We start from the raw sequence: 23,029 nt of genomic DNA, 5'->3' as shown, positions 1-23,029 counted from the left end.
AATAGTTTCCAGAATCTTCTTTATAGTTGTGTTTCTTTTCTCCTCCAATTGATGCCTAAGAAATCACTAGCCTAAAAAATAACAATAAAACCTTTATGAAAGATTGTCCGCAATAAAAAATAGAAAACAAAAATGCAACACAATTATATTAAAGTAGAACTCGCAGACAAAATAAAAGGAGGTGGCATGGCCATGCCAAACAAAATTAGAATGATCGAAAAGAAAGAAAAGAAAAATCATAAAGTCATGAATAAAGAAACCAACAAAATAGAATGTTATGTAAAGACAACTTCCTCTAGACATTCATTTTAAAGCTTAAGTGAATCTGACTCGCAATAAGTTAATTACAACCAAGTTGAATTCAAAACAAAGAACCAAAATGAAAATAGTAAAAGTTTGCATTCATGATACTCGTTACCAGTTACATTTTGCTCACTTGAATAGGTTGTCCAAAGCTCATACACGGGCAAGAGCAGCCATTCTTCATGTCTGATATATTACTTTTATTTCTGTTTCATTTATGTTTCAGCAAGAATCTTCCCACCCCTGAAGAATAAGTAAAATTCACTCCACCTTAAGGAAAAATTCATTTGCATATGTATGCGATGTTAAATATTCAAATTGCAATTAAAGGGTTCAATTCATCTACGATTCTTGTGTGTTGCAAGGATTTAAATAAGGAATAGAAACAAGCAGCTCATAATGAATTAGAAAGCCTACTTGAATAAGCAATACTATTGAAATCTTCATAACTAATCTTCCCCATCAGAATGATGGTGTAGGGGTGTAGGGTATTGATAGACTTTTGTGACAGCGCTGGCCTACTATCTGGATCTTCACATTTGGCTTTCTTTTTCTCCTTGCTCCCTTAAATGTTCTCGTTGAATCACTTTGAGACCTTTGCCTATGAAATTTAAAATGAACTCAAATATGTTTTCCAATGCAGACTCTTGGCCAATGAGTTGCCTCAAAAAATGCATTAAGGAACTATTTATTTACAACCTATCACATGCTGGAGCAACATAAGTCGTAAACAACAACATAATGTTTGGCATCTAATAGTAGCATTAACTCTGGCTGTTCCAAAGTACAGGATCACATTAAATTATAATAATAGGCTACTGTAGTCCATAGTCTTCCCCACTGGGAGCAGTTTAAGTCCAGTATAAAGCCCTGCATTCGTTTTAACTTGGTTGATTTTTCACATATTAAACTTGAACTCAATGGAAAAAATAAAAACAAAGAATGGCCATACCAAACAGAAATAAATAATAGTATAGAAAGAAAAAGAAAATATAATGATGGATAAAGAAGTCAACAAATTAGAAAGTATTGTAAAGATACATTTCTAAAAGTTTAGAGCGGCAGTATCATGCTATAAGCAAAGCATCATACGATGAATTGTGACCAAGCATCCTCAATGAACAAGAGCACAATGATGATAGTCCTAGTGATGACAGTCATCATTTCAAATAAGAATGGGCAAACTTTCTAGGTGGCGAAGAATTTTCAACATTGAAAATCCTAGAGTAAGAAGTCTATCATGCTCAGTGCAATAAACAGCTTGCATGCCTTGGATGCGGTTATATATATGTCATGATGCAATGAAATCAAACAACATGATCAAGACAATGAAAATGTTGATTAAGTAGGATAAAGGATCACTGATAGTGTACACATAGACTTGTAGAGTGCATCATAAAATAAGTATGACAAAGGCTCAATAATCAGAAAGAGCATGGAGGACAAAGAGAATTTAGAAAAGATAGTGAGTCTCGCTGTCAAACTTCTTTTTACAACTCATATGTCTGAGTGAGCACCAAGATGATGAATATTGATATGGCAAGCATGATAAGAAGACATTTTTAAATGAACAAGGATAGAGAACATGCCTGCCATGAAGGTATGAAAAATATGGGTCAACAAACTATTAGTACAGGTGGTCCATTGCATATGACGAGGTCATTGACAGAGTATATGACAAAGTTATACATTCAAAAATTTGAAATTATGGCCATCTAGATGACAGCAATAAACAATAGGTCAGAATCATCTAAGAATCATAAAACAAACACAAGGTTAGTGGAAAGAACAGTAGAATCAAAAGCAATCATAATCCTACCATGTAATAGAGGTTTATGACGGTGAGCGAATTTACAAACTAAAGATTCTAGGACAAGCACAACATGTTGACAAAGTCTAGGTGAAGAAGCCACAAATGACAAGCATAATTCAAGAGGATGAGAGTTCCATTATTTTCCCAGGCATATAGTGGCAGTCTAAATGGTGAATGGTATTTACGATACAAACATAATATGATAATTGGGTCAAGGCCCAAACACTGACATGAGGAAAACATTTAGGAGCTAAATGACAAAAGTGTATTAGTGAGTTGCCATGACAATCGCTAAAGTTCTCATTCAGAATTTTTGGTGTTTAAAAGATAGAGATGACAAACCCAACAATAGAGTGAATTTGACAGAGGCCAACTGAGGAATCATACGAACTAGGGCTGAAAACATTGGAGAAAGATGTTATATTTAATCAGACAAGTGGCAGCTACTAGTAGCAGGGAATCTCCTACACCTTCGCAAAGGATTTAATCATCTTCAGCTCACTTGTAATATGACCTGAAATCGGGAAGGGCGTAGTAATGTTAGTTTGGAGTTCTAGATAGTTGCAAGCATACATGGATGAATTGGTGAGTTGGATGGTAGCTGAGAAATATAGAGAACAATTTGATTAACTCAACAGCTTTAGCAAGTATCTAGAAACATCTTCACTAGAACAGAGCAATCAAGTCTTTTCCTGCAACCTACACTAGGGATCAACATTTCAAGGAGCAAGAGCAGAGGATGACTTGTCTGAGTGCCTAGGGAATATAGTATACTGTTAGCATCTAAATATTAGCAACTGGGGAATGCTGTAAAGTATTTTTTTAAGGTCCACCAAGCAGATAAAATCCTATAGTTATGCTATATATTGTGAGATGAAGCATGAATGTCTTCCTATAAGTTTTCTTCTAAATTTTGCAGTAATTTCAAAGTGGTCTGTCAAATGTGATTTATAAGCAAATTCATTAGGCTCTTCTAAACAATAAAAAGAAACGGGTACTTCAAAACAACAGGAAGTCTAGGAGAATAATTGGACCACTCATAGGATGGGGGCAAACCTCAGACCAATCAACAGTAATATTTGGAGCACAAGAGTTTCTCCAGCTGGGCAAATTAAACCCGAATCAATCGTCCCATTGCAAAACCCATGCCATCGCAGGTCACTCTCTAATAACATAGCAAAAAAATAGCTCTAAATTCTAGAAGTAACTCAATAACTTAATTGAAAAAACAACAGGAGGCAGACGAGAATATTCAGACCAGTCATAGGATGGGGGGAAACCTTAGATCAATGCGTATGAGCTCTAGTGTTTCTCCAGCTGGGCAAATTAAACCCAAATCAGTCATCCCATTTCAAAACCCATGCCATCGCATATTGAACTCTAATAAGATTGCAAAAGAGAGCTCTAAATTCTAGAAGTAACTCAAAAACCTAATTGGAAAAACAACAGGAGGCAGAGGACAAAATTTGGGCAATTTAGGGGCGTAGAAGGGGACCTCTGAATAATGCGGATGAGCTCAAGTGCTTCTCAATTCATAGTTTGAATGAGCATCCAAATTCTTCAAATAAAATCACCTCCATCACATATCAATCTATTAACAAGAGGGTAAATTAAACAGAGGAAATCTTGAAGCGTGAGTCATATGATAGGCCCACAATTTCAGCCGTATCTCTGTCGGCGGTTGCAATGAAACCCTTTATGGCCAACACTTGAGCCCTCCTTTGTCCTGTGAAGATGAGTCCCATTCTTCCATTAATTTCAGCGCAATGTCCCAAACCAATTGATCCCTCCATTCTTCTGTTCTTTAATCCGTCCATTGCAGCAATGAAACCCTTCATTTATAGTAGCCTTAACCTTTTCTCAACGATAGGAAGCTTAAATTTAGTGTGCGCTTTATAGATTTTTTTCCGACGGGAAAAAAATTTATTATTCAGGAGGAAAAACATTCGAGTATTGTGTGGCATTGTGCAATACCACAAAAATGTTAAGGTCCGTTTCACTGTGCGAATAGGAATAGCTATTCTGGAATACTTATTTTGAATAGAAATGGGGGTACATATTTTTATTCTTTGTTTGGTTCAACCAGAATTTGATGGGAATTCGCAGACTCAAAAACTTATGTTTTCTAAAATAAATAAAACTAGAATAGGAATACGTATTCCAATTCCACCACCTATTTAGGTGGAATTGCAAAACCTCATTTTTGGGCCAAAATTGGAATACGTATTTTTATTTTATTTCATATTCCAATTCTAATTTCGTGCATCCAAACGAAGAATTCAAAATTTTAAGATTTTACATATGCCTATTCCACTTGTATTCTCGTTGCCAAACAGGTAAGTTTATGTTTTTATTAATGAAAAAATATATTTAAATAACATTTGTAACAATAAGGTGCAATGTTTAAGCTTGTAGTAACACATATTGTATGCTATATGAGAAGTACATTTGTTTTCAAATTGTATACACTATGACCAATAAATAAATACACAAATTTTCTATAGGAAAATTTGACTCATTTATAAAAACAAGATATATATATAATGTAGTAAGATTAATATGTATATACAATATAAGTGTTGTTCTTAAAATTATAAGTCAGTGTCAATTGAGTTGAAAAGTTTAAAGGTTAATTTCTCTTTCTTTAATTCAAGTGTTTCAAAATTGCATAACTATTTTTTTCTTTGGACTTTCTTTATGTGAGTGTATTATTGTAGACTATTTTGCATAATTATTTTTAAAATAAATTTTAAATGTTTTAGACTAACAGTTACATCTTATTTAAGTATGTGCATGTTATATTTGGAGCACAATCAAAAGTGTCATTTATGATTTATTAAACAGATCATTACCTTGTTTGTGTCATTTAATATTTCTAAGTTTCAATTCTAGAGAAAAAGAAACAATTTGAAGATTTTTTGGCTACTCTTTAGTAAATCTTTTAACTAACCATTACTATTAAACCCAAATCAATGATTGTTTAGGTTCTATGGTAGAAAATAGTGTAATATCCCCTCTTTCGTATTGCCCTAAATCTTGCCCTAAAATCATAAAGTCTTTTTAAATTAAAATGTAAGACAGCGAAAGATGTAACTTTATCGATTAAAATATAATAAATGTTAAGAATATAGCTTCATTCAAATTGAAGAATTCTTATCACTAATACACACACACACACACACACACACACACACACACACACACACACACACACACACACACACACACTCTATTGTTAATCACAAAATATTCATATATACTTATATATTTAAAGGGATGACAAGTATCGACTACTCCATATTAATTAAACAAATTGGCATAACTATTATTAGTTACCTTAAGACCGATACACCCAATTAGTCGTTATAAGGGAATCACAACCATGAAGGGTTGTGACTCCCCGTGGTATCTTGCCAGAGGGGGAGTCATAACTCTTCATGATCGTGACCCCCAAATCTTATATTTATGTGACTAATGACTATTGTAATCAATCAATCAATTACAAAGGCATTGCATAATTACAACAGTCATCACATTCAGTAGATCAAATATTTAGTCTTGCATTTGACAATATCTTCAGTTATAGAAATCAATCCAACTCAGAATTGCCTTGTAAACAGATCCAAAGATATTGATAAACATCAAAGAGCATATACATCCATAACTAGTATTCAGTTCTAAACAATACAAGTTAGATAATTCTCTAGAAAACATCCTTGTTTAACATGGTATCAAAACTTAACTAGAGAAAATCTTAAATCAGATTCCAAATTAAGTATTTCTCTCATTATAGAAGGCTATTTCAACTTCAAACAAAATGGTAAATGGAATCAAAGTAGAAGATAGATTAGAAGGGGTTGTAAACTTCTCTTCATGGAAATTGTGAATTATAGCCTTACTTGAAGAACTCGAATTAGATTCCTTCATAGAAAAAGATCTTAAGATGCCTGAAGAAGAATAAGAAAAAATAACTTGGAAAAGACGTAACAGTTCAGATAAGAAGATTATAATCGATGTCGTGAGGGATCACATACTTCCTTCCATAGCAAGGTTGAAAATAGCCTATGAAGCTCATTTAAAACTATAAAAGATACATTTTAAATAAACAATGCAAGCATAATACTAACATTAAAACATCAGCTCCTGAATATAAAAATAAATAAAGGAGAGACAATGACAACTTACTTCTTAAGAATCTCTAAGACAAGGGACCAACTTGCCACCATTGGAAACAATGTAGATGATGAGGAACTTACACTAATTACTCTAAAAGGGTTACCTATATTATGGGAACCTTTCATTCAATGTGTAAGTCGTCCCTCACTACCAAAATTTGATCAACTCAGGAATGGGTGCACTCAAGAGGAATCTCGGTTAATCTCAAGAGGAATCTGTACAAATCAAGAAGGGGAGATTCAAGCCCTACAAATAAACAACAGAAACAAAGGAAAGAAGAGGAAGTTCAAACCATAGAGAGGAAATAATTCTCAATATCATAAAGAGAGAGATATATCCAAAGTTCAATGCTATTGATGTGATAAATTTGGTCACATCTGAAAATTTTGTCCTGAAAGAAAGGAAATTCAAGCTACCATATCTAAATCTCATGAAGTCAGCACTAGTACATTTGGGGGTCAATTTTGACCAAAAATTTTGACAGCAGGCTAATTTGGCTTGTCAATTTTTTTTTAATAAAAATATGATCCCGATAACATCAAAATTTTGACAATAGTTAAGTTTAGCATCGAAATTTTGATGTTGTTGGGGATATAAACAAAAAAAAGAAAAGTGAAACTTCATTTATTCACGTGGCAAAGTGTGAGTGGGAGGGAGGCTTCACAAAGATTTGACAGTGTCGTTGAAGGTAAGAGTTTTCATAAAACAATTTGCAAGGCTTATGATTTCTCCACATCTTTGGTGTCTTAATAGGATAGTCATTAGATATACCCTTGAACAAGATACCCTTGTCTTTATAGGTTGGCCATTAGAGGAACTTGATTCATTCACATAGAAATAGTCTCTACAGATTGGCCTTTAGAGATACCCTTGAATGAGACTGAATCTCTTCAACATGTAAGTATAATTAGAATACATTAAAAGCCTTATAATGATTGATTAGGGTTTTGAGATGAATAATAAAACTACTGATGGTTCACCAGACTCTAGGGATTGGTTATAAACTTGCACGATATTTACATGAATGACAAATTCTAATAAGCTTGCAGTTGGCAAAATCTGTTAGACCATGAAATTTAAAGGAGACCATGAAATTTGTTAGACCCAAGACTAGAAAAGACATAAATTTCCTTAAGCAAATTGACCTTGAGGCTTGAAATGTAAACTTACCTTAAAACTTGAAAATTGATTCAACAGATGGAACGAGACACAACTATACCCTTAATGTGGATTAAAATGTTCTTCGAGGTTGTTGAACAGAGCATCCCAAGCAATAAGAAGACATAACAAACTCATCGAAAGGATTCATGAATTTCATTAAGACAAAAATAAGTAATATTTTCCCACACAGGGCCATTTGGGCTAAAGAATAGCAGTCCAAACATATTTGATTAAAAAAATGGTGAAATCATATATATTGCCCACAATTGATTAGGAATCTAGTAAAGCCTTTCTTGCATAAATTGCCAGCAGTCAATACCTTATTTTGAAAGAACAACTAGTAAAAGATATTTATTTTAGGAATTAGAGAGTTAATCCAAGCTTTAGACCAAAATGAACTCTCAAAGTCTTAAAAATTCATAGATAAAATAGAGGAAACAAAGAACCTCCCATCAAAATTGTGATTGTAGAACATATTATCATTAAGACTCAATCTAGTAAAATAGGAATTTGGATTTTAGTTAATAGGAGGAAGAGTAGGACTCACATCCTTAAGTATAATTCATTCATTGTTTCTCTAGTAGTTTCTAACTTCAATCCCTAGTAAATTCTTGCATTTTTCTATATGCTGGAAGAAGATAAGATCTTCAAAAATAGGATTATCCATAATTCAACTGTCATCCCTAAACTTGATCCTCCTTTCATTACCAAGATTCCATCATTTTCCTTGCTTAACATGTTCTTATCTTTATGGATACTATTCTAGATCTGGTAACCATTAATCCAAACATCTAAATAGAGGTAATCCTTAAGGTTAGGAGCTACAAAGACATACTTTTTCTTAATTAGAGAGTTCTATTCTTTTTCCTCTTCAAATGTTCTCTAAATTTGTTCAGAGAGAAGAAATTTGTTAATCATTTTGAAAGTGTCGATGCCAATACATCCCTTCTTAACTAGTTTGCAGGCATTTTCCTCAGACACTAACAAAAATGAACCTTCTCCTTCGTGTCCATCTAAAGAAACTCCCCCTAAATTTTTCAGTTATATTAGCATACTTAGCAAGAATAGAGAAAAGGCTTAATCCATACACATGCATATTTTGGTGAATAGACTTCAAAAGTTGGATTTTCCCAACTTGACTTTAAAGGGCTCCTTTCCAACTAGTCAACTTGTTATTAATTTTATCAATAAAGAATTCCAAAAAGAATTAAAAGGCTTGATCCCTAATGGGAGACCAAGATAGCAAAACGAGAAAAAAAAAATCAATCTTACAATCAAGGATTTTAGATATTCTTTTTTGTCTCTCTTCTGGATTGTTGATAAAGAAAATGGAACTTTTGGTCCAATTGATAAGTTGGCCCATAGAATTAAGTATAGGAAGAAAGAGAAATCTTAATTTTTTTTGCCTCTTTGACAAAATCCATTTGCATCACAATGGTGTCATCAAAAAATTGCTTGTGGGAATAAGGAGAAAAATTAGAAAAATGTTGGAGACCCTAAATCTTTCCATCCTGAAAAAATCTTCCAATACATCTACCCAAAGGTTCCACCATGATATTAAAAAAGATAGGAGAAATGGTGTCACCTTTTTTAATACTACATGAAGCTTTGAAGAAATTAATAGGCATGCCATTCACCAACACAATAGTAGACGAAGTAGAAAAAAAATATTTAATGAATTTCTTACTGAAACCAAAAACCTTTAAAACTTTGCACAAAAATCCCCAATCAAATCTATCATAAGATTTTGATAGATCTGATTTCATTATAAAACTTTGTTTGTTTGAGACTTCCAGTGAGTGGATGTTCTCATGGACACTAATGATTGAATTCTAAATTTTTCTTCTAGTAACAAAACCTATTTGTTGGACATAGATAATTTTAGGGAGAAGAGCCACCAACCTCAAAGTTAGGACTTTAGAAATAATATTCTATAACAAGTTGCGAAGGATAATTGTGTTAAATCCATCCACAAAATTAGCTCTTGGTTTATTCTAAATAAGGGAAATAAATGTACAATTCATTTCCTCTAGTAGAGATTGAATGCCAAAGAATTATTTGACAAAATTGGAGACTTTCTTAGAAAATTGTGGAAAAAGAGCATAGGGAAACCACCCAACCCAAGGGACTTCTCTCCTTCAAATGAGAAGGTTGCTTCCTTAATTACTTTGGAGCATAGGATAGAAATAAGAGATTTATTCAAAATATCATCAATTCTAGAAGGAATAGAAGTGATAAGATCATTTTGATCAAAAGAGTTTAAATTATTGTCAATCGATAGAAGATTAGAGAAATACCCCACCATGTCTTCATTGATATCTTGATATATAGAATACTCTAGAAAAAGGAGTTTGTAGATTTTGATATTGCATGTATAAATATGTGATGTACAAATACAAGTTGTGCATTGTTAGAAGACATTAGATAGCCTGATGTATGTAAGCAAGTTAGATTAATATATTATTGTTTATTAGTTATAAATCTCTATTTTGCCCTGCTTTCTATATTACAACAGTTATTACTTTACTTTTTATGTTGTTTATGGCCTATTTTTACACAAATAATATTATACTTATATTAGTTTTGAAGTGTGAGAAAAAGAACAAAATTTTGGAGGTAAATCAATATGATTACGATGAGTAAAACAATTACAACATGATAGTGAACTGTTAAGAAGGGAAAAATCTAGCCATAAACTGGAGAAACAAGAAATGAATCAAGTTTAATAGAAATTGGCTTTTGGGGAAATAAAAGAGTTGAGTTCTTCTGAATACTTTGGGCCAAGGGGGTCTTTTTGGAATAAATAAAAATTAATAATTTTATTTTTTTTTCAAAATAATTTTAGTTGTGTTGTGGTTCTCTTCATTCTTACATTTTAAATGAGGTTAGGTTCATGTTGTTAGAAATGCTATAATTACTAATCAAAAAGCTTTCAAAAGCATTATTAATTCAGTCAACAAGGTGCTTAAAATAGTCAAATTGATATTTCCTCTTACTTATTATTAAGGCTAAACAATGGAGCACTCATAAGTTAACAATTATTAATGCTCTAAAAATGAGCATTCATAACCTACCTTTATAAAATGTTGACATGTCAAATCAACAACCAAAGTGATGGTGAATGTGAAAACGAAAACCATTGGAGAGGTTACTTATGTTCAAAAATCAAGCAGGCAAAATATAATGGTTTTGAAGTTGCTTGAACAAGTCAAATGCATAACCATCATGCTAAGAAATGGTCTAAAATCAATAATCATTTTGAATTATGAATGCAACATTATGAAAAAAAACTAAGGTTGAATGAATAAGTCAACTTTGACTACTTGACACTTTTAGCCTACAAATCAAGCGCTAGGCAAAACATAATGGTTTGAAATGGATCACAAATAGAGCATTTCTAACTCTTAAATGAAGTTTCTTGACCAAGTCAAACACATAACTATTGAGCTAAGAAATGGTCTAAATTTATTGATCATTTTGAATTATGAATGCTTGAAATCGGCTACGCTTAAACATCACACACTAATGAAAGAATCAAGCTTGAATAAATAAGTCAACTTTGACTATTTAACACTTTTAACTTAAGAATCAATCCCCTCAAAATCCAAGCTGACAGTGATGGAATGGATGAGGGTTTAGTAGTAGCTATATATAGAAATCAATCCTTTCAGTTTAATGGTAGTACAAAGGTGAAATGCTTTGAATAAGCGCATGGACATTCCAAAGCATAGTAAGTCTAATATGAGGAAATGCAATGATTGCAAGTTAATCCAAGAATATTCAAATGAGGGATCATAGTGGTCACCTCCAAATGTCTTGGCAAGGATATTGTAAACTGACAAAACTTTTTCCCTCTATAATTTGCAAGCTAATAAAGATTTGTGGTTCTCTAATTTGGTGTAACTTATATGAAACTCATTAGAAGTTTTGTTTAATTTTGAGATTGTAGTTGTGATTGTCATTATGGATATGCATGCAAAATGAGTTACTATGTATAAGACGTCAACAATATTTGACAATATGCAAAGTAACTATTTATAATGCCAATGATTGTAGAAGAAGTCGAGCATGGAAAAGTGAAGTTTGTATGCCAACTGTTTGGAGAAATGCTCATACAACATGTTCCAAGATTCAAGCTTTGAGAAACATGCACAAGAATTGCATTACAAAATGCCTCAAAGAATTGTTGTATACAAGTCAAATACGAAATCATTGATGAAGTCACACACATGAACTATACAAAACAATGTCAATGATGTTACCTTTGGGAATGAAATGAAATGAAACAATTTTAGGACATGCATTCTCTAAGAAGGTTTTAAAATTATGAATATACAAAGATATAAGCTGACTTTTCTATATGAGAAGAAAGAATTTAAACACTTCCATGTAGGGAGATCCTTGTTTTATTGGAATACTTATTATTACATTATTTATCATCTCAATCATCTTTTATATTGTCTATATGAAAACAATTTCAATGAACCTTGCATTCTACTTCCTTAACACATTTGAAAGATAGTTACAAGTGCTAGAGATGAAGAAAATGAAGACTGAAAACAAATTCAAAAGCAAGTTATTCATGAGAGATGATTTAGTATTACGAAGAAGTACATACATATCCAAATCAACAAGATTAATCATCTAATTATTTTTTCAGAAGGCTTACAAGAGTTCCCTAGATGTTTATTTAGCAAATAATTACTATGGTCACTTTTAGTCAAATATAGGAAATTGACTTCTTTTGCCCAAACTATGTAATGCTCATAACTTTATTTCAATTGTGCAAATGTTCATAACTTTATTCCAATTGTGCAAATGTAATGTTCATAACCTTATTTCAATTGTGCAAAAATAAGTTAGTTACTAATCCAAAGAAAGTAGTTATCTAAAGAAGCCTGTAAATGCAAGGCAACTTGTAATGTGAGGGGAGAACTTTACGAAGGGGAAATGTGAGAGAAATTTGTAATGGGACTTTTGGATATGCATTATGCATTGAGGGTTCTTATTAAATCACTTACTTCTAGTATAGTATACTTAGTTATTGATCGTATGTTGAGTCAGTGATCTCTTATGTAATGGTGCAATCTAATAGTCTTCCAAATCTATGTACTCAATTTGGAAAAATGCATTTCATTGTATCTTGTTGTTAATATATTAGAATAGCACATCTTTTCCTAGGTCAAGGTCTGTTGTTCATGTTTTGTCGTGACTACATTCACCTACTTGAGATTCCCTTGTAATTAGTTATTCATTGTGGAGTCCGAGTTGACATATGTATGTCTACCAATGGAGTTTCTGCTATATATCTTATTTAGGTTTATGTTTTTTCCTTTTGTACTTTCAGGTGAACACGGGGGAGTTGCCCCTCTCAAATATGGAGGAAGATTTCAATCCAATAGTGATCAAATTGCAGTCTATCCAACTGTTGGAATATTTTTCACTGCCAATAACAGATGGAGTCATATGTTTAAAAAAATTAGAATGACAAATCTATGTATCAACATTGTTATAATTACCATTCTAATATAAACAAGAGCTATAGGGCAACATAGTTCCTACCAACTGGAGGCTGGGGCAGGGCAATTTAGCTAGGGAAAGATGATCAATTATGATAGCATTTTAAAGAACAATGACGTTACTATAAGAATCTACAATTTGAATAGGTAATCTCATCTTTCAACAAATGTACTTTAGAACTAACATAGATAGAATTATGGAAAAAGAATAGTCCAACTCTAGCCAGCCAAACCTAGTAAAGACTAGTCCAACTTTAGCACTCCGGTAAGAGAGTGGAATTTGAGACGTGGCAAACCCTACAAATTCTCCAAGACCTATTTATAACAAACATTCAAATTCATGAGGATGAAGACTAGCACAAAAAACATGTATAATATGTTTGCACCAATAAGAAAACAAAAATTGTCAAACCAAAATCATGTATTCCTTGAACACTATAAATTGCTAAGTAGGAATTTAGGTTCCTATTAAATCCAATGAAAGAAGAAAACATACCATTAAAATATTAGTCTTACAATCATTACGTCAACATACATTCTTATTATGCTGTAGCATAGTAGAAAGATTTTGTGTAAACAAGACAATAATGAAATTTTAGTCCTCAATGACAGTTAGATTGACAAATGCAAATCCCTTCATCTCCATCTCAATTATGGTCGCCACTTCAAGCTCATTCTGATAGACTACTTCAAGTAAGAATTTTCCTAGTTTTAGTATTCTTTTGTTAGTTTGGAATGGGCAAAACTGCATTGAATTAGAATGGATAACTAGTTTTAAAGAATAGCTTTTGTCCATTCATCCATGAGAAACTGATTATTTGTCGATTTAGTCTCACCCAAGAAATCCCATCATCATTACCAAGAAGATTGACTATGGGAAACCATAAAAAATAATATTTTATGCAAACAAATTTGATTTTAATTGTATATTTGACAATACTAAGATCCCTACAAGACTTTGATTAGGGCATGCATGTGATCTTTTCTTTTGCTTGTGACAGTACACCAATAGATGAAGAAAGTTATGTTGAAAATTTTGACACTTTTTGCTTCCCTGAATAATTCTTCCCTTGTTCATTCTAGTTTCATCAATAGTGATGAAATATCATTCTATGATTTTGTAATTAATGATTTTTGGGTATGTGTAGGATCATGGTGTGCCAAAAAGTGGCGATGTGAAAAAAAGAGAGTTTGAAGACGCCTAAAAGCGCTTCAAAATCTGCTCTGACTTTTTTTCACCTATCCAGGAACCAAACCTGGAAGGTAAGGCCGAGCCTTATCGGATATCCGATATGATATCGGATATCTAATTTAAATCGAATATCCGACATGCGACCGGATAGAGTAATAATATTATCCCGCTATTATTATTATTATTATTATTTATTATTATTATTATTATTATATAATAGTATGATATATTATTTAATATTATTATTATTATTATTATTATTATTATTTAATATGATATATTATTTAATATTAATATTTAATATGATATTATTATTATTTAATAATATTATTATAATAAATAATAATAATATCATATTAAATATTATTATTAAATAATGTATCATATTAAATAATAATAATAATAATATTATTATTATATTAAATAATATATCATATTAAATAATAATAATAATATTAAATAATATATCATACTATTATATTATAATAATAATAATATTATTTAATATAATATTATTATAATAATAATATATTATATTATAATAATATAATATAATATTTAATATATTATAATATATAGTAATGTAATAATATATATATATATAAGATATAATATAAAAATAAAAAGTAATATTTTATAATATAATATATAATAAAAAAGTATAATATTATAAATTATAATAATATAATATAATAATATTATTATTATATAATATAATATTTTATATTATAATATATAGTAAATTAATATAATATATATATAATATAATATAAAAATATATGAAATGTTATTGCGGCCATATCGGATATCCGATGTTATATCAAATATTCGATACCTGCGCATTGGATTAAATAAAATCACAGACCCGCGGGCCCTCATTTTACGCGAATTTGGGGCCAGTATTACCATTTTCGATTGGATATCAGATACAAGATTGGATATGAGATATTTAGGTATGTTTTTTTTCCCCAACTCATTTTTAACCTAAATTTAATAGATTTTAAGATGATTTTGTTTGTTTTAGTTGAATCTAGGGTTTTTTTGACAAACATGGTTAAAATTTAGATTTTTTTAAATATATATTATGTTTTGCAATTCAATAGGAATGGCTGATCAAAATGATGACACTGAGGTAGGGAATAATATTCCTCATAACCCACCACCAAACGATCTAGTATCCCCACAAAATCGTCCACCAAATGATCCTCTACCTCCTCAAAACCCTCCTCGAATCGAGGATTTGATAAATGAAAATCTCACCGAGTTGAGAGGTTTGCATAGAACATATAATAATGTACCTGCACTGGCTCCTATGTTATCCACGTTAAACACCATAGTGGATAACATTGAAACCCTTACGAACCAAAAAAATGCCGCTCTTCGTTGGCGTGATGAAATGCACCAGATGTTTGATGATGGTTTGGATTATGATGAGGTCATGGCCCTAAACATAACCAAAGACGATTTGGCTAGCCTTTTTGCTAACCCAAAAACGGGTATACCAGTTGACCCAAAAAAAACCAAACTATTGATTAAATGGTGCACAAATGATGCCATACGTGCAAATTTTTGGGATCGTTGGTGGATGGTCTTTGATATCCCTCCACATGGCAATTTAGACATACCATTTTATTTCCTTAGAAAATTATATGCAAAATTTGTGTTGAAACTTAAAGTGAACTATTGGAGCATGAAGCCCAACATGGGCTTAGGACTAGGAGCTCCTCAAGATAGACCCTTTTCCTAGCGGAAGAAACTTGGCACTTTTGTTCCCCCCCCTGATATCTCCCCCCCTCCTCGAGTGTAGCATCCAGATATTATGACAGAGGCTAGCTCTCAAACCATCAGAGCCATTCATAGGCTGAGTAGCCTAATGATATCTCAGGCTAGGTCAGTCCTGCCTCCTCGTGTTGATGATGTTGGTCCCAGTTCATCATCGGCTAGCTCATCACATGTTTGTGTGCCTCACACTTGAATTACATGCAAGAATATTTACTTGGGTCCCATAGGTGATCTTCCTGAGTATCATTTTGTATTAGACGAGGATACACCAGACGCACGTGCAGAGGCTACAGACCCTGATGCGAGAGAGGAGGGGAATGCTGAGGCATGGACTCCTTCGATGTCGGTACGTGTATACATTTTTTTGTTATGACATATGCGATTTAAAGTTAATTTTTATAATAGAGTAATTTTAATTTTTAAGCCATACTGACTTTTACATGTATGTGATCTTCATTCATGTTTAGTTGATGACCGAGGAGGAGCTCAGACAGATAGACGATGCTACACTCTCGGCCATTTCATTTGGCCTTGAGACATCTATGATACATTATGTTGTGTTCACATTTTTTTTTTCTATTTGATATTGTAGCATATATGGTTGCTAATCTTTCTTTTATCTTGCAGATACCACCTGCCACGAGGGGACAAAGTTCGGGGGGTGAGCCAGCATGCACTGACAAAGGAAAGGTAATTAGATGTTTTCTAATTGATTAAATATCAATGCATTCTTGTAAAATGTTTGTGGTAATCCCATTTAATTACATTCTTTATTGTATATAGGGTGTGGCTACTGGCGATGAGCCTGTACAGATTCGACGTCCTAGATCATCAGGGATTTCCATTCGCACAGAGAGCCCCATTGTATGTATAAGTATCATTTATTTTTTATTTTTCTTATTGATGCAGAGGAAAGTATGATTTTTGTTCCGTACAATTTTTGTGATTTTTTTCGTACCAATAATGATTCATGTCTTGCATATGTTCATTACAACTTAAATAGGCTTGTATGCACCTATCGAACCGACCAAGTTGGTTACAAAGGTTTATTTAATCAAACAAATACCAAATTACTACTTTCCCTCCAAAACTAATATGACCATTTGAATTTGAAATTCAAATTTCAAACTATAGTTTTTATGCATTCCCTAACTTTCTAAACTATTCCATTGACTCAAAATTGGTCATATGGATTTATTAAATGCAACTAAGTATGAAACTATCCTAAGACTACCCCATATGGCTCTTTTGGCCATTTTACATCATGTTGGCCTTAGGTCCTTACTAGGACTTTTATGACTTTTGTCTTTCAAAGTACATTGTTTATTACATAATTCCATTATTGGTTTTAATATATCCCAATTAACAATCAATGATGTCTTTGATCCTCCATCTTCATCTGGTACCAAGGTTCTCTTAGATGATTTAATAGGTGCCCCTGCACCAAACACCCCACCTTCAAAGCAACTCTTGTCCCAAGAGTTAAGGGGTACTATCTTCTTTCCTCCCATCCTTCTAGAGGGATGTTTGCAACTTTGCACCTGCAATGTATTACCCTACACACCTGCATACAAATCATTAGAAACAAAAAGCATTGGATCCTTGTTACCAGTCATGGTAACCTTACTGCCTGATGATTGTGAACAGTCATGTTTTATCCTTGACAAAGGCTAAATAACTTGTTGTCTGAGGTCGTGCCGACCTTGTCTCTTATCCTCCATGGATATGTTCACTTCTTTGTTCACTCTCGTCACCAAAGGACACCATACTATTCCTATCATCACTCCTTTTGCTGCCACTATCTGCTTGTAAGCAGAATTTTGAGTTTTGTCTTGAACAATCTCATCCTTCATAACCAAAAGAGATGGCTTCAGTGGCAGATCTGTCATGTCATGTTTACTCTCCCTCTGCTCCTGCAAGTCCACAAACTCTTTCTTGCCAAAACAAATAACTCTTTCCTCATCATGACCAATCAAAGGATTTAGCTTAAACTTCACACCATCTTTGTGTACTATATAAACATTTGATGAGCCAAAATGAATAGTGTTCCTTGAGGCTTGCCAAGGCCTTCCAAGGATAACATGGCAGTATGTCTTTAGAATGACATCACATATAACTTGATCTTTATATTATCCTATAGAGAAATCCACTATTGCTTGCTCCCTTACAACAATATTTTGTGCATCACTGACCCAAGATGCCCTATATGGTCTATCAATAGGATACTTCTTCAATCCTAGTTTATTTAAGATTTCATAAGACACTAAATCATCAAAGGAACCAGAGTCTATTATCATCTTACAAATCTTACCATGGCTCATGCAATTTGTCCTGAAAATGGATGGTTTGATCTCCTTTTGCTGCTGCATTTGTGGTCCTCTTCTCACCATCAAAGATTCTCCTTCAAGTTTAGGGTCTGCATTATCGTACTTCTTTTCTTCCTCTTCTCCTCGGGTCAAGGTGACTCTCCTCTCCTCCTTCCTAAAATCCACACCTTTCTCAGGGCACTTATAGGATTGATTGCCTACTCCTCCACATGTGAAGCATTTACCTGTGAAAACACTATTACCTCTTCCACTTCCAAATCTTCCTCCCCTGAAACTTCCTCTTGTCTCAGATGTAATCTCTTTTCCTTTATCTTTGTCTTGATTTTTTGAAGTGTCAAACTGACTTCTTACACCTCTTCCTCAAATTGTTCCACCTCCTCTCTGATTTTCTTGCCTCTCATTCTTTCTTTTCAACTTCTCCTCTGCCCGAATTGCCAACTGAAAACATTCTCCAAGTGTCCTTGGTACATTCAATCCTATTTCATCTTGAATATTGTACTTGAGGACATTTATGTATCTAGCCACCTTCTCATCTTCATCTTCTAGTCCTCCCCTAATACTCAAGGTATGGAATTGCTCAATATAGGACATGACATCCATATCCCTCTGTTTCAAATTGTTCCTTCTTATCTTTATTTGGATTGCTAAATCAGATGGCAAGAATTGATTTCTCACCATGGTCTTCATTCTCTCCCAATCTGAAATCTTATTCAATCCCCTTTTGATGCAGAGTCTGTAGCAACTACCTTCCACAAGCCAATAAATGGCTGTCACAATCCAACTTAGGATTCTAGGACTTCTCACAAGTCCTCTTACCCACTCCGGGTATACTCAACCTCCAAGCCAAACAAGGCAATCCCACTTCAAAAGCCTCACCAACTGTCACTAGAAATGGAGACAATCATGGACATACTGTTCCAACCCAAAATCATCAATTTGTTTGGTTCCACCAAACTCTCAACACACCTTTGCACTTCTAGGCCTACAAACCTTGTAGCCTTCCAATTAGCTTCTTTGCACTTTTCTCCCAGTATCCCTTAATAGCATAGGGACTTCTCCATAGGTCCAAACACCCTTCTTGGAACCTACTAAGAATCCAAAAGCTTTTGGGCTGATCTTGCTCCAGCACCCTCCAAACTGCTTCTTGGCACCTAGGCCTAGTTGATCAAGTTAGGCTAGGGCTTCAAGGAAGAATGGGCAAGGTGGGTTCCCAAGACCCAAAACACTTAAGGCAATCTCCAACACACTCAATGCATCCAACTCCAGCACCCAAACTGATCAGAAGTTCCTACAACCATGACTGTCACCAATTACCTTGCAAAAACCGGTCAAGCACATGGGCTTGCTTGACCTAGGGCCGACTTGGAAAAATAGTTGCCCTTCTCTCCAGGCCTCCAACCTCTGGCATTATGTTGCCTATTCTCCTAACTTGCATATCCCTCAGTTTTAGAGGGTGCCACCAGTGGGAATGCAAGTTAGGGATGCATTTGTGGAAGGGTCTAGGAAACAAGGCTTTTCAGACCACCTTCTACTAAAATGCAAATAACTTTTAAACCCCAACTCCTTTTTGAGTCAAACCAAAACCAAAAGTTTCCTAACTCACCCTTGCAACTATTTCATACACTTAGCAATCATAAAATTTCTGTATGGATCCATACCAGTGTAACAGCCGAGCGATTACCAGTAAATTTCCAAAAAATTGAAGTTTTTATTGTTTTTTCTCCAAACCACCGTCGACTTTGATCTCCCCCTTTCAACTGAGATCACATGTGACATATATAAAGGTCTACATGACCATTGGAACAACCATATAGGCGTTCTCAACCATAAAACAAGCAAACAACCACTTTTTGCTAATACCATTTAGACTCTAAATACCCTATTCTAAGGCCTTTTGGTCCCATGGAGTCACTTGGTTTATAACCACACCAAAATGCTCATCGGCCTTACATGTGCCTTTATTACAGAACATAGACCAACTTGTAAAATATGGACCAAACCTTTATTCCAACTTCCTAATCTACTTGAATCCTCGCTTTCATCGAATGGCAAGGTGTCCGGCAACATAGATACTTGTTCCCCCTTGCCACATAGGTTAGGTGCCCTGCACCACCTTTCCTCTCTCTCATTCTGAACACTAGTCCACCAAGTGAGTGTTGTTCCTCTTAGTCTTGCTTTTACTACTTTTACCTTCTTATCTGCCTCTATGTCTTCAAGGGCCTCTATCCACCCTAGCACTTCTTCACTATCTATTTTACCCTGGTATATTGGCAAACCAATATGGTTCTTCCCACCATTACCTTGTACTGCCTTAATGATTCTCATAAATCTCCTTTCTTCAAGATCATCTGTTGTCTCATGCTCTTGCCTTGCATTACCAACCTCTTCTTCTTCATGGATCTCTCCATGATTTCTTCCTCTAACCTCTTCTCCTCTAGGTTCTTGCCTTTCCTTTTCTAAGGATTCTATCCTTGCAATAAGCTTCAGCCTCTCTTTTCTCATTTGTCTTTCTTCCCTCACTCTAGATGCTTCAAGTTCTCTCCTCTCTCTTTTCTCTCTTGCCAATTCTTCTCTCAATTCTTCAAGTTCTCTAGCTATTTGATTTTTAGGAGGCATTTTCACAACAAGTTTTCTTCCTTCCCAAAAGCCAACTCATTGATTCTCTTTCTTTGCTCACCAAGAAATCTCTGGACACCACTTATGTACCTTTCAACTTTGGGACACACAAGGAGGAATTAGACACTCCAAGGCTTCAACAAAGGGACTAGCACACTAAGGATGACAAAGACTCCTATGATGATGAAATCTAGAACTTATCTACTCCCAAAAGACCTTGTTGATGCTCTGATACCATTTGATGCAGAGGATGGAGGATCTAACCACAAACTTGCAAATTCAAGCACAATATGGAGCCAACCCTTATGTTTCAATGGTGTTCCCAAATGCACACAATGCCACCAAAGACTCCAAACTTGGATTTACATTCACCAAGTGTTCCCTCCACCTCTACACACCTTAAAAAACTTCAACCAACATGTTTCTAAGGTTTCCAAACCCACAAATCTTCAGTAGATACAAAAGAGACTAGTTTTGCCCTTTACTAGACTATTCTCTTCTTTGGATCAACAGACCCTATTTTCTTGATTTTTCTCCCAAAATTTCCAAAACACCAAGAAAATAAACTAGCTTTTCAAATACCATTTTTTGAGTTTTATAACATATCCAAAAATCAGATATCACTCCTTTGGAAAGATTGTATGGAATAGGGTAGTTTGTCTCAGAATTAGGCCTAATTAGACCACTTTTACAAAGCAAGTACCCTTCAAACTTACAATCTGACTTAATCCTTTTTCATAGTCTCTATTAATGATCTAAATCAAAGGATTTTCAATATTATAGGTCTTGGTCACACTCCTAAACACCCAAACTTTGAAACCCTCCTAAAAATGGCTTAAAAACCAGGGCCTACTTGTTCAAACCCCAAAACTCAATTCTAGAAATTCTCCTTCAACATTCACCATGCATTTACATATCTAAGATGATATTACTACTCATTCCAATATCAGAAAGCACTTAAAAAACAAAGGATTCTTCAAGTTGCTCTTGAAAACCAAGCACTTTCATTCAATTTTTTGAGACAGTCTGTACAAATCTGACCCTCCAGGCCGTACAATCACAATTTATAAGTTTCAAGGGATGGTTAGTAACCCCCTCAACCACCTCCAATCAGTTTCATTTGTTAACTCTTCATAAAATTTAAATTATGGAGTTTCCCTCCAAAAAACACATAACCGTTACTATTCAAATTTCTAACTATTAAACTATGCTTTTAATGGGCTTATTGAACGTTTTGACTTGTCTAATGATAAGATATGATCATGACAACCTACATGAACCTATAAAATTACTTATCTACCATATGAAATCCTAAAATCCTATCTCATTCCCAATTACAACTTTTTTCCACATATGAGTCCAAAATTATAACTTTGTATGCTTCCATGAGCCATAATTGGTGCAAGGATTGCCCAATTGACTTCAAGAGATGCTCCATGACCTCTGTAATGCCTTGGATCTTCAATTTTCCCCTGATGAGCATGGGATGCTCCTACATCACTTATCTTCATAAATAAATTCAAAACTAATTTTCGTGATATTAACAACTACTATTTTGTATCTCATAGGAGACTCCTAGTGCACATGAGGTCTGATGGGATAGTTATGTAGATTTGATGACACAACCCTTCACTCTTGAGGAGGAGCCTACAATAGTAAGTTGTAGTTTGAATTCATGATTAAATATGTTATAAATTTAGCATGCTGTGAATTATAATGTTATAGTTTAAATTGTAGATTCATCTGACAAAGGTATTTGAACATATACAGCCCACAATCAGAGAGGTACTAGCATTGCCGAGGGCATATGAGAGGACTCCTGACCAGCGAAGGAGGTCAATGAGAGAGGTATTTATTATGAAATTTTGATAGTATTAATCTCCATTACGGAAAAGATCATTATGCATTTGAGTAATTCAATGTTAGATACGTAGAATCATATAAATTTAGTAGTCTAACTTTGGGTTTTCCTTTTTTGTTTATGTAGGAGGCATCTGAGCCACCTAGTGCAATGAAGAGGCTGCATTTTGATCATCCACCAACACCCTAGGATAGTATATTTTTCGTAGGATGCATCATGAGACATTTTGAGATGGCATATGCCACATTGTATATAGAAACATTGATATTATACACATTC

General features: G+C 33.8%; 1 long non-coding RNA gene across 2 annotated transcripts; it reads right to left on the bottom strand.

Moving 5' to 3' along the window:
• Positions 1–380: 380 nt before the first annotated feature.
• LOC149556345 (uncharacterized) lies at positions 381–4,106 on the bottom strand. Of its 2 annotated transcripts, none has more exons than XR_016364680.1 (2): positions 3,612–4,106; positions 381–3,433 (listed from the first exon to the last, which is right to left on the bottom strand). It is a non-coding gene; the product is annotated as an uncharacterized LOC149556345 (long non-coding RNA). The 2 variants fall into 2 exon arrangements; XR_016364681.1 differs by having other exon boundaries at positions 381–1,173.
• Between the last annotated feature and the right edge of the window lie 18,923 nt (positions 4,107–23,029).

The sequence above is a fragment of the Cupressus sempervirens genome, chromosome 5 (assembly GCF_028749045.1).
Source record: "Cupressus sempervirens isolate cs-2001-9-10 chromosome 5, ASM2874904v1, whole genome shotgun sequence".
NCBI lineage: Eukaryota > Viridiplantae > Streptophyta > Pinopsida > Cupressales > Cupressaceae > Cupressus > Cupressus sempervirens.
The sequence above is the reverse complement of the archived record's forward strand: the minus strand, read 5'-3'. Positions and strand labels throughout refer to the sequence as shown.